This window comes from Myiozetetes cayanensis, unplaced genomic scaffold (genome assembly GCF_022539395.1).
Source record: "Myiozetetes cayanensis isolate MyiCay16 unplaced genomic scaffold, myiCay2020 scf1, whole genome shotgun sequence".
Classification (NCBI taxonomy): Eukaryota; Metazoa; Chordata; class Aves; order Passeriformes; family Tyrannidae; genus Myiozetetes; species Myiozetetes cayanensis.
The window spans coordinates 127,573,312-127,587,434 of NW_026086604.1; positions in this window are offsets into that span (position 1 = coordinate 127,573,312).

Below are 14,123 nucleotides of genomic sequence, written 5' to 3' on the forward strand. Positions count from 1 at the left end.
GAAAAATAACACCGTTTTCGGTGAATATTCTGATCTTGTGATGCTGAAAAAAAGGGCAAAGGACATCTTCACCATTGCACGTGAGGAAAATGGGATTTGGCGTTTCACAGAGGCAGCTGATGTAGCCCAAATATGAAAGTACTGACGTAATCATCAGATTTGCTCCCTAAGAAATAACCCTCTGACATGAAGGCATCATGCAGAGGCTGAAAGTATAAACATTTGGGCAAAATTTTGAAGTACTGAAGTTGTCCCGGAGTACTTACTTAGAAACTCAGGGGGTTCCCCACAAATTCCCCCATTGTTGATTCAAAGATGACTTCATCTGTGTGTTTCACATTGAGACAGCCCTTTGGGATATGTGAAGTCCGACTTTCCACTTCTTTTTCTTTTCTTAATGAAGTGCTCTGAAATGAGCATACAGATTTCTTGAGACCATTCCATCTTGAACTTCTTGAGACCGTTCCATCTTACCACATTTGATGTCACTGCAAGGCCACAGGGCAGCAAGTGCAGATGGATTAAAAAGAAATTACTGTTTCTGCAACTCTAGAGCCTTTGTATTTAAAACTGCCAATAGCATACATTTTTCTAAGTTTTTCTGATGAAAAAAAAAATAATTCAATATCAGTTCCACGTGCTTTTAAGCCCACACAGGCCCATGCCTAAGTGCATTTTAAGGTTCCCCAAACATTTTGTTTCAGAATCTGTGTATATGTCTTGATAATGGATCGGCAAGCTGTTTTGGATTAAGCCGTTTGTCAATAATGTGAGAAGACTTCAGCACTCCAAGACAAAAGTCCACCCTCTTTCAGAAAAACTTCTACAAAATACCTGTAAAAATACCTGTAATTTTAATAAAATAATTTTGTTTATGCATCATATAATGCCTAATAGTTCTGTGGGACAATTTATGGCTGTGCATTTTCACTAGAAAGGACGCATAGCATTAGGTTGGTAGGTAAGAAACAAAAATCTGCCTGTTGCAAGTAAATTGTTCCCCGGGGGCTCTGTAGGTAGGTCATGGCTGCCACATTCTCACTCTCCACTTACACCCAAAATTTACAGAGAAAAACTCAACTGGTAGGGAAATTTATTATAGAAAGAAGAAAAATTCATCATCTGGCTTAAATAATTCTTCTAGCTATGGCGGCAGAACCAGCTCTGCAAAGAGAACTGTGTTATTGCAAGGGACAGAAAGCAAACACATGCAAGTTGCCCTCTGCTGATATTATATTGTTCTCATCTATTTTTCTTGCACTGTATCTTGTGTATTAGTGGCTGTTAGCCAAAAACTTATTGGTGGTTTAAATTTCTGTTCAAACTGTGTTTATTCTTTACTGTTCTTCCAAAATCTGCACAGTGCATTGAACTACATTTTGTGGAGAAATACTTTTGGTGGAGGTATAAAAACAATAAACTATGGGAAAAAAACAAATTCTGAAGTGGCATTTAATGGATGAAAAGGGCAACCTTTTCATATTGCATTCTTGGTTTTTTCTCCCTGGTAATCCAACATTCAAAAGAGATTGATAAATTTTTATTTATTAATGTAAAATCTTTTCCAACTTCTACCAAACCAATGGAGGGTTTATCCAGTGAACTAGATGATGTATACATTGGGTTGGGTATAATGAGAAAGCAGTATGTTCAAAGCTTGAAGTGGGATGGGGTAGATTTTAAAAAGTCTTGCCGTGTTTTTTCACCCAGTTCTTTTGGTGGAGGCTTTTGCCATTTTATTTACCCACTGGTAAGGGTCAAGAATGGCTTTCTTTGATGAAGTGAGGCTGTCAACTTGAGAACAAAGGTGAGGAACATAAACCATAACTTTGGAAGTCTGAAATGTAGGAACAGCAACAGCAGTCAGACCATTTCCAGGTACTTGTACCAAATCACAAGGTGGTCTGTAGTACTTGGTCTTTTCTTGCTAGCTGAGCTTACTAGCTTAAAGGCAATTCATAAAAATATTGAAGAATATGGGCTGTCAGCACTGCTCATATGGGAATGCTCCAGCTTACACTTTGTTATGGCTTTGAAATATTAATGCCTTCTTACAGGGCAACAGACTAGATTCCACAGTCCTATTAAGACTGCAGAAATATCAAGATGACCAACAGTGTCCTGGGCAGCATTAGGAGAAGCATTGCCAGCATGTTGAGGGAGGAGATCCCCTCTGCTCAGCACTGGTGAAACATACCTGGAGTGCTGGGTCCAGGGCTGGGCTCCACAGTACAAGACATGGACACACCACAGCAAATCCAGAGAAGACTCACAACAATGTTCATCCACCATACAATGGTGAGTTGAGAAAGCTGAGACTGTTCAACCTGAAGAAGAGATGCCTCGGGGGGATCTTATCAATGTTTATAATATAAGACAAATCTTTTCTAGTGTCAAGGTGGTCACACTCTGGAAGTGGCTGGCTGCCCAGAGAAGCTGTGGAGTCTCTGTCCTTGAAGATACTGCAAACCCAAATGGATGCAGCCCCAGGCAACCTGCTGTAGCTGAATTACAATTTGCGCTGGCCCATGCCATCTAAGGAGAGAAGCTGGGATGCAAAGCATAGAATTACAAGAGTAATTATTCGTGCACCTGAGGTATCCCATTCAAAGCAATGCAAGCATTCAGGTGCAACATGATTTGACTATTTGCTGCTTAACAAACACACACTGCCATTTACTCACCATACTAAAACTTTGCAAAGCAACTGTATTTATATGATGTCGTCATCCACCTGCTTCTCTATTGATCAGATGTCCCTGGGGTCGGTCTTGCTGTGGTTTCTTATCTGTGGAGACAGACAGTGGGAAGGTTTCAAATATTCATCCTATGGCTAGGATGCTGGCATTATCTTGTTTTTCCAGGGGTATCTTTTATCCTTCATGGACAGTTTTTAAGTTTCCAAGAAGCAAAGTACTTATCTCAGGGACTAGGTTGTCCTCATCATTACCATGAGCTGGGGTCCTTTGTTCTGCTTGCTTAAGCATGGCTATTCAGTATACAATGTAAACCATACATATGTTTGAAAGAAAGTTAATACAATTTTATACTGTAAAGATTAATTGGTATAATAACTAGGGAATGAGAGTTTCCTGAGACCCTGCTTTGAGCAGGAGTTTGACTAGATGATCTCCAGAGCTGCTTTCCAGCCTCAGTCATGCTGTGATTCTGTGAGCTCAGGGAGATGATTAGTATGTAGGTCTCAGCAAAAATGACACTAGCACTTATAACACAGTGAGTTCATGTTAATGTAAAGGGAATGTGTCCCTTCAGTAAACACTTCCTTAAACATGCATGGCCAGCTAAGAAAGATCTAAAACACAGTACTGTGCACAGTACTCCATGCTTTTACCTGTAGAAAGTTGAGACTTGAAAAGGAGAGACCTCATTGTTCTATGATCTCAGATTAAAACAATTTTTTAAGCAGCTTCTTTTTTATTTCTTCTTTTGCTTTACTCAAATAAAATAGAATTACATCTTTTCTATGGACTTTCTTCAGTGTCAGCATCATTCCTTTGGAAATCTGTCACCAGGATGGTACTGTAATGTATCTGTATCATACATCTTTCTGGGAGCTAGAGGGCAATGGCTTCCCACAGGACATGGCAGGAGCTTCTGGGTAACTATGCATGGGACAGTGAGAAGGAGAAAGGGAAAGGAGCTAATATTAGCAAACACTAACTTCCTGCCAGACATGTGAATTGGTCATGTCTCATGTGGCTTGTGCATTTGAAGGAGGACTGTTTCCTCAATCCTGTGTCCTGGAGGAGGCTTCCTGATTTATAGAAGGTACTTTCTGGATAGCTAAATGGTTGTATTGTGAATATTTTTGTGGCTAACCAAGTATTTTTTTAATGCTGCTGTATTAGATGCCCTTGAACAGTCAGTAATGCCCTATTGTTGAGTATATTCTCTACCCATACACAAAAAACTGCAGAATGTTGTTCGTAAGCATCTCTTAAAAACTTTCAAGTGCAGTATCCAATCTTTATCACTGGCTGACAGTATAACAGTCTATGTAAGTCTGTAATGTTTTGCTCAACAAATAGTTCTTCCTAGAGACTCATGAGTATGAAATGAGCCCAGCTCCTACAGAGTAGGAGCCCTGCTCCCTCACTGCCTTTCCTTGGAGGCCATAGGACTTTTCTAGAGAGTCAGAACTGCTGCAAAACTTTCCAAACACTTCACAAGCAGATATAAAGGGATCACATTGTAAGCAATGAAACTGATGCAGCCCTGTGAGGGAAAGTGACAGTTGTGCTGTGTCATCAAAATAATGAGGGGAAAAAAGCAAAATACCATTTCATTATTAGAATCTGTGGTAAATAAACAATAGACAGACGATTAGACATCTGAAGAATCCATTCAAGTGTAAATCTGCATCACAGTTCAGTTAAACATGCAATGCAAATACCAGCATGTTGGAAATCCTGCTCCACCTAGAAAGATAATATGTATGTATCTCCTCAGGGTATGTGCTGCGTTCCAGGGCAAAGTACAAAGCTGCTGGTTGCAGAGGATCTCATAACTCAGATACAATTTAATGTAGAGATATTAGGGCATCTGACCTAGAGCAACTCCATGCAATAGCATACCCCAACCAAAAATTAACACATGTTCTTATTTAGGAAAGTACTGTCTAAGGTCAACACTGATATCTTCACCAAGGTACATCCTTTTTATTTCCTGTAGTGCTAAAAAGTATCTTCTATATAACTGGTTTGCATCTTAATAGTAAAGGAATAAGGATGTTTTGTTAAGACAAAAGCTTAGCTGGGAGAGAACTAAAATTCTGTTGGACATCTTTCATATGTTTTCCTTAAAGCTATACTTTCCTCTTTAACTTCACCTTCTGAATTTTTGTATGCTGATTTATCATATCATATTATATTAAATTCTAAACCACTTTTGAAGTCCTTTGAGTCTTTCATGCTTAGTCCCATCCACAAGTTGTATTTAAAAGTACAGAAAATTCCAAATACATTCAAATATTCTGGATCACTCTTCTAAACAGCAGGTTAGGACAATGAGAAAACTGGATTCCATTTGAAATTCCTTTCAAGTCTGTCTGAAAATACAGCCAAATGAGGAAAGCCTTAGAGAAGCAACATAAATGAGAAAAAGTTTAGAACAGGCCTAAAAAAACCCAATTTTTCTTGGTGGGAAAAGATACAAAGAAAGATGAAGTCCTCTGGTACATAGAAAATTTCTTCTAACAAAAGCGGCTCTGATCACTTCTTGTCCATCTCTAATAAGACAAGGAAAAGGAAAGACCCACTTGGGTCCTCTGAGAGGTCTGCAGGTTCATTCCATTGAGACACCTGGTAGTCCAGCTTTTTCCAGTCCTCTGAGTCCCTAAGTTTCTCAGACGCAAGTGTTGTGTGCTGGCCACAGAGCTCAGGGATAGCATAAGTGACGTAATTTGGGTTTCAGTTCCTCAAGCATTCTTGCTGTCTGTCTGCACTGCTATCAGCACTCAGGCTAGCTAATTCAGCTAAGTTTGCACAACTTTCAGTCATAGCAGCATATAACTTCACAAAAATGCTACTGAGCTTCAGCATTCATTCCCCTCTGATAAGAAGGGAACACAGAGTGCCATTTGTCAATGATGCCTCTTTAGGAAAGCAGGAAAAGAAAGACTACTCAATAAATGTATTTATTCCAGCTTCATCAGTCAAGCATATAATCTACTTAGGGCTTCCAACACAAGAAACAAGGGTTGTGAAGTATAATTTTATAACATTGCATAACACAAAAGAATATGCATAACAATTTCAGCTGTAGGTTTTGGAAGCCTGCAAATGCAAATGCACATGTCCATACAAGTATGTGGTTTTACAGCACCTTCCACTCATTCCACTGGCATGGTCTGGCCCACACTAATAAAGAACTCAAGCAACCTCACAGAAAGCTGACTGGATCTGACCTGTCCATAGACTAAGTTGATGTACAACAGTGTGCTGCAGTTCCTTGGACCAGCTCGTCACCCAATCAGTGCAAGAGAAGAGGCCAGAACGGGGGGAAGGATGATACTGCTTCAAACCCTACTGAGATCACAAGCTAGGGAATGTCAGGTTGAGAGCCAGTTTTGGGGAACGCATGGTTGTCTCATCAGCCCATACAATAAAATCACAGAAACACAGAAACAGCTAGGTTGGAAAAGACCTCTGAGATAAATGAGTCCAACCTATGACCTAACACCACCTTGTCAAATAGACAATGGCACTAAGTGCCAATTCCAGTCTTGTCTTAAACACCTCTAGGGACAGTGAATCCACTATCTCCCTGAGCAGCCAGTTCCAATTCCCAATCACCCTTTTTGTGAAGAACTTCTTCCTAATGTCCAACCTAAACCTCCACTGGTGCAGCATAAGGCTGTGTCCTCTTGTCCTATTGCTGGTTACCAGGGAGACCAATCCCCACCTGACTGCAACCTCCTCTCAGGTAGTTGTAGAGAGTGATGAGATCTCCCCTGAACCTTCTCTTCTCCAGGCTAAACAACCCCAGCTCCCTCAGCCTCTCCTCATATGACTTGTGCTCCAGACCCTTCACCAGCCTCGCTGTCCTTCTTTGGACCTGCTCCAGCACCTCAATATCCTTCCTTAATTGAGGGGCCCAGAGCTGGACACAGCACTCCAGGTGTGGCCTCACCAGCACTGAGTACAGGGGAAGAATCACTTCTCTGCTCCTGCTATTCTATGATTCTATGATTCTATCTCAGTTTTAGCAACTAAGAATTAAACAGGTCTGAAAGTGGCCCATTTCTCAATACATAGAAGCACACAGGGACACTGTGGGGGCTTTCCAAGCAGAGACATCCCTAAGGGACTGCAGCCCATGGGTGAACCACTCTGGGACAGGGACACTCCTGAGGGACTGCATCTCACAGGTGACACACACTGGGGCTGAGGAAACAAGAAGGAAGGAGCAGAAGAAAATATTGATAAAATTAGTGCTGACAATTCTCCCCCTCACATCTACCCTTTTTTTTCTAGCAGAGTAAAGCCTTTTTTAAAAGACTACTAACTACACAACAAAGACCAACCTCCATTGCTGTAGGCATGTCACCTTGATTAGGAAGTGGAAGGAGAGGTGTTGGACTGAAGTTGAAAGAGTAAGAAAGGCGTTTCCCTGTGTCTTCTTAGGTGTTTGTCTACTTGGCTTTTCAATACGCCAGTCAGTAATTTAAGGTTTATGTCAATTGGCAACAAATTCAGTCAAACTCCCCGAGTCAAGACTGTTTTGCTCATAGCACATTTACTAATAACCCCTGGGATCTGGTACAGTGTATTACATGCCAGACACTGCACTCTATGCCTGTCTTAGTTTACAGAAGTAAAGATCTTACTAGTTGTATATGGTAGTCTGTTTGTTATAAAATTGTGTTTTTAGCGGTAGTTCAATAATAAATACAGGTATTTGATAGCATCCTTAATTGCACAGTGTGGAACTGTGTTTGATTATATATATATGACAGAAAAAGGCTAACAAAATTGCTTTTTACAAGAATTTCCTATTTTCCATTACTTTGTATGATTATTTTTTTCATGGCTCATAACTTCGTTGATCTTTGTATTTTGAAAACTAAGCTCTCCCATGACAAATGTCTGCCTCAGACATATTTTATGTTAATTAAAGCCAAAAGGCTGAGCTTCCAAATATGAGGTCAAGGAAAAAATATGTTGTATTGCCCATGTTAAACAACTCCATCAGCTTTTGCCAGCATACGCAGGAATTTCTGGAGTAGTGTTTAAAAAAAGCTTTACTCTGCTAGAAGAAAACAAGGTAGATGTGAAGGGGAAATTATCCGCAATGGCCTTATTTTATCAAGTTACAAGGCCTGAAAAGACTGACTGCCATTCATTCCTGTATGGGCACATGCAAACCTAGGATTTAGCAGAAGGCTCTACACACAGGTGACAACCCCAGAAATTGCAGGTCTGGGCTGGGATTGGCCAGATCAGTGCTAAAAATGCAGCTCTGCACTCAGTCCTGAGTCTAGAAACCTGGAGGAGACAACCTAATACAACTTTGTTGTACAGGAGCCAAAGGCAGGTCTGCAGGAAAGAGGAAATATAGGGAGCTCCCAGGAGCTGTTTGGCTTTCACAAACCACTGTGATGCTCCCTCAGCAGCTTCCTCCACTGTGCTGATGCAGTGGTCAGGGTCCCCATCACGCCCAAGCAGCATCTGTGGACTGTGAACTCCTGTGTGGGAACAGGAGCTAAGAAATCCTCTCTTGGAAAAGTATAAGACTTGCAAATACCGTTTTTTTGGGGGGGAAGTTAAGAGTACTGAGGAATCTTCTCTGCCTAAAATCAGAGGTAGAAGTAGAGAACATGGAGGGGACTTCACAAGTGGCAACAGAAAGAAAAATTTTCACTAAGGACAACTTAGGGGAAACAGACTGGGGCATCCTGACAAGAGAAAGATTAGGTAGTTTTATTGCCACACTCCCCTCCTTTGCCTGTGCAAAGAATGTGTCTATCAAAATGTAAGCAATTCAGTGTCGAAGTATGTGGCAAAAGCGCATCTTTTCTCTTTAGAGGCTATTGTGATTACAGATTGGGATAGTTTTGTCATCAGCGCCTCTACAACTTTAGCTACACACTTTGAGATTTGAGCATATCTCTGCAAGAGTATAAGATTTGAGTAAAACAATTTTTTTATTGCTATTTCTTCATAGTGACTGTCTACTCAATAGGAAAAACCTTCTTTTCATAAACTTGAGATGGGTGCCACACATACACCACACCAGTTCAGGTAATGCCTGAACTTGAAATCTCAGCTCTGTCATTCAGTCTCCGTATGACATAAAGGAAGCAATGTTATGCTAATATTTCCATCTGTGAAATGGAACATACTCCTATGTACTCATAGTAAAGATGTAAGAACTTAGTATTTGTGTGTTAAATTTTACTGCTGCTGCCTAGTTCTCCTCTCACCTCCGGTGCAAGCAGCAGTGTCTCTAATACTCACACCACACTTTTATTTCAGACCAAAATGATGTGGTTCAAGGTTTTTGATAGAACAAATGTGCTTCTGTTTATCTCCAGGTTGTTGGCTTATTTTTCTCACACAAAAGTGTACAAGACTTTTAAAAGATTCAGGGCTGAAATGAACTAATACACCACGGGCTCGGCGGGCAGCGGGCGGCGCTGCTGCTCCGCGCCAGGGCCGCGGGGACGCGGCACCGAGGGAGGGAGGCGCTTGGCATAAAGAAATATCAATTCAAAGAATCACAGGTTTTACTCAGATCTTATACTCTTGCGGAGGTATGCTCGAAGTGGACAGCTGAGGCTGAAGAGGTGCTGGTGACGAGAACGGCCTCTGGAAAGAAAATACATGTTCTTGACGCGGTCTTCGGTCACCACAGCAAGAGACCGCCCGTGCCCGCGTCGTGCCTGCGTGAGGGGGATATGGAAAAACCTCTCCCCGCAGCCGCGGGGAAAAGGCTCCAGAAAATGCACACAAGGTGCACGAGAGTAACCGTGAGCAAAATCCACCGGGAGTGGGACAGGGTCTGTCACTTCCTAACCGAGTGGCAAACCCATGGGAGAGTAGCCAGCAATGGTTTGGTGAGGGAGCTGAGCGTGGACCTGTGTGAGGGTGTCACCTGTACCAGGGCAGTGGGACGTGGCCCTCTCCGTCACTGCTGCCGTTTGGGGAGATGCTGAGCAGTAGGACTTTGTCTAAGCTCTGCTTAGAAAGCTTTTTCTGGTTTCCCTTTGCCTAAATCTTCACTTTATGTACCCTGCCACAAGACAGCTTCTGACTTCCTCTTCATAGGCACTTGCTTGTTCCTAGCTGTTGCTTAAAAGCTCAGAATGAAAAATGCACTCTTTCCTACTCAGCAACTGTGCTCCCTGAAAGGAGCTTAGGGCTCCACTGCTTCTTGTTGAGCCAAACTGTAGCACCAGCTTCAGTGCAGGTATGGTTGAGCTGGCAGAGATCTGGCTTTGCAGCAGGTGGAAGACTGAAGGAGAAAGTGGCAATAGCAAATAACATAATAACAGTTATAAATTGATAATTATGATAATAATAAGAAGTGAGAAAGAAGGGAAGAAAGGAGACCTGGTTTTGTGCTAAATTCCCACCTTCTTCAATAATAAATACAGCATGTAAGTCTTGTAACTGAGAGAAATGAGAAAAGAAAAGGTTTAGTACAAGCAGTCAAGAAGGATCCAGTTTATGCATATGACGGGATGTGTGTGCCCCAATGAAACAAAAGGTAGGACAAGTTACAAAACACACCTCAGGCATGAGTTACCACCTCATGCTAGACTGACCAGTGAACTGCACAGCAGAAGAACATAAGAAACAACAGCTGAGATACTTGGTAAAAATCCTATTGGCCAATGCGTATAGGAGATTTCAAGATACTGATGATCAATGCGGCCATAGGGATCGTTTGCAAATTACGTGTTAGTATACAGACCAGCTCTCCCCAAAGACCAAGTAGAAGGCAAGGACAGAGCAGGGGATAAGAGTCTTGTTAAAAAGAGAAACAAAATGGTGTTTTAAAGTCCTGCCTCGTTAAGCTGCTTGTAACTAGACTTGCAAGTGGGCGTTTTATATTAGAACAAATCTTTATGGTTAAATTTCTTCAGCCTGCAGTTGTCATGAAAAGGTCAATTGCAAAAGAAACAAAATTAGTATAATAGCAAAGAGAAATCATCTTTCTTGAGAACAAGCTGAAATGTCAAAGGCTTAGGGTGTACAGTGTGCTGATAAGATACACCGTTTTGTGAACTTTCCCTCCCAGAGCCATTCATCTCTATTATCACTGCCTGGAGATGGTTCTGTGTCAACTTTGCATCTGCATCAGTAACTCATTCTGTTCAGCCATCTGTTCCACAGACATCAAACTGTTAAGAAGCCCCAGTACAGCACAATCTAGTCCAGTAACACAGAAACAGAAAAGATCTCATTACCATTTGAATTCACAGGCTCTCCTGTGATACACATACAATATTTTTTTATATTGACATGAACATGGTAATTTGGTGAGTACATTCTCAGTTATAACAAAGGGATTAAAATCAAACACTTAATATGCAACAGCTTTATTCAGAGGCAAAATAGTTATTGAGTTAAGCTAGGATTTAAGGTAGTTGGTTCTCACTTTGCAGGCTTTAACTGAGTTAAGAAAACATTCATATTAACTAGGATGACTGTTACATCTTTCCATTTTAACTGTTGAAGATTTCACCAATAATTTATAGTCTGGATGAGACAGGCATTTAAAAGTTAAGGTCTCAGAAGAAAATTATGACAGTAGATTGTTGACAGGCTTCTAGTGCAATTTGATGTTTCTTGTTTTGTTTTTATTTATTCAAGTCCATATATGATAGAAACTTAAGATTTTTTATTTCAATTTACCATGTTGTCTTTCTAAATTAATATGTCCAAAGAGCTTGTAAAGTTATATCTGACTAATTCAGTGGCTTTGATTTTTTTTCCTATGTTTTTTAGCACTATAGAGCTAGGATAATTAAAGGCCAGAGAGCTGGATTCCATTCTGGCCCGTAAATCTTCAACAAAACTTGTGCTGAAGTTTCAATAACAAAATCATTATTGTGAATGATTACTGAGCCAGAGAAAACCATTGATTGACATTCAGATTCTTAACTGAATTTGCAGATGCTGCGAAGTGAGAAGATTTGGTGGGAGGTCTGTGAGTCATTGAGGCAGGATCTTAGCCTCGCAGTTTTAGAGAGCTCTCCAGAGAAGCACTGCACTCCAGCATTGCTTTTGGGCTTGGGGAGACAGGGACTGCAGAATCATGCAAGAGCAATGTCCTCAAGCCTTGTTCAAAGGAAAACGAATGCTGTGTTTAAAACAGTAATCCCTTTGGCTAATTAACATGTGATCTGATTGGTAAATTAGCCTCTGCGAAGTTTTTGCAAGCACAGCTCGAGTATTTTAAGTACCTAACGGTATTTATTTTTTAAAAGGAAGGAAGGCAAAGATTCCGCTTTTACGTTGACCATGTATATTCTTAACATATTATTAAATGTAATCATCTGTTGTGATATAGTCACCACTGAAGAGCTGGATATACAGCCTGATACAGTTTGGGACTGTGTAGCAGGCATCCCATTAGATATACTATATTGTAAGCCACGTGTAGATTCTATTATGTTCTAAAGGTTTAATACAACCTTTCTGTTTTTACATGACACTCTGACCTGCTCACACATTAATAGTGCACAGACCCTGTCTTTGGAGTTGAAACTTGCTGTCTTGTGGCATATCTTTCATTTCACCTCTATCTTTGTTTTATATAACTCTCCCCCCACTGTCTCTGGGAAAGAAATACGCCAGACTTGTGTCCCCCAACAGAGCTGTGGTCTCTAAGGAAACTCGTGCATTAATTAAGGAATAGTATAATGGGTATGGTTTTGTTTTGTTAACCAGTGCCCCAAGGAGCATCGTTTCACTTACATCAGTATTTTACCCCTTCCCCCTACTAGTAAATATCTGCATATTTCTGTTAACTGTTACATGGGTATGTTCAAAACTATACTTATGAGATAAAATTTTGTCTTTTGAAATAAGCAAGCAAATTGGCACAAGAATTTAATTTCTGTAGTAACTGTCTTCTCTGGTTACTGGTTGTTGGCCTCCCTCTCAAAATGTTCTAGTATTGAAGCCAACCCCCATGGCCACACACTGGGTGTGCTTGGCAGCTGCAGGGCCCAGATGCCAACCACTGGAATGTATTTTATGTACCAGTGTCTCTGCCTGTGGCTTGGTTTCTTGGCCAGCCTTTAGCAGAGCCTCTCCTCTGGACTCCTCGGCTCCAGCGCTTGCTGCTCTTGCAGCTGTGGAGCTGAAGCAGAGGCAACTGACCGATGACCTGTGTCACTGTCCAGGAACCGCTGGCCTGCACCAGCTCCAGCAAGATACACACACTGAATCCTTTTAGCATGTGAGAGAGAGGTGTCCCACTTGCCTGTGTTCATTGTGGAGGACCAACTGTGTCGATTTACAGGGGTCTGAAAGGGAAGAGCACCCTAGTAAACTTGGCAGACACCCCTGAAAGCTACTTTTTGATGTCATACATTAAAACCAGTATTTGCTGAACTCCCAAGAGAGACAAACCTTCCAGAGACTCCAAATTTCTCTACTAAGTGTCAAGAAGGAAGGAAGGGGAAAGAAGGAAGGAAGGGAAAGAAAGGAAGGAAAGAAAGGAAAGAAGGAAGGAGGGAGGGAGGCAGGCAGGCGGGAAGGAAGGCAGGAAGGAAGAGAAAAATCCACCTGGCAAGAAAGAGCAAACTGTCTCATTGTCAGGATATATTTAACAAGTAAGAGACAATACAGGTTAGCATAGCATGTAAAAAAAATATAGCTTATTACCATAAGTTATTCACTGGGTAGCTTTTTGTAGAGGAATTGTTAATGGTTTATATTTTGTAGGGCTTCCAATCTTAATGTTTTCATTGTAGCATTCCACTGTGGTTTCTCTGCTACAGTACCCTCTAGATGTTCACATTTGCCTGGAAAGCTGGCAGTTCACTCAGGACAGGCCACGCCGAACACTGGAGGTGTGTTTTGCCACACACCCATGATACAGAAATGGACTGTGCTGCAATTACATGCATCAAACTCCACTAGAGAAACACACAGCTTCTGTTAAGAAGCTGCAGTAAGGAAATGTTGATTCATCACATACTGAAAGGCTCAACAAGCTGATACTGAATCACAACCACTGACTGAAATACTTTTAAATATTTACAACACTACAGGAAATAATTTTACACCCGCTTTGTTGTGCATAAGGGTAAATTCATTGAAGGGTAATCTCAACTTCCTGGCTTGTGTTTAAGAATGGCTGTAACTTGAGAAAGTGCACAGTTAGTTAACCATCTCATCTTTTGAACTGTGTTTAAGAACAATTATGTTGACAGTGGAAGAACAACACATCTAGTACATACACTTTTGGATCATGTGTGCACCCATAGGAATTAAAAGGTGTACAAGATATTACTACATGCTCATCTAAAAGGTGTCCTTTAGGGGAAAAAATAGGAATTTATGTTATATTCTTAAAATAATATTGTTCAAAAGTATAACCAAAGAATATGGAACTACTTCTTTTCTGCCTTAGCACTGATACAG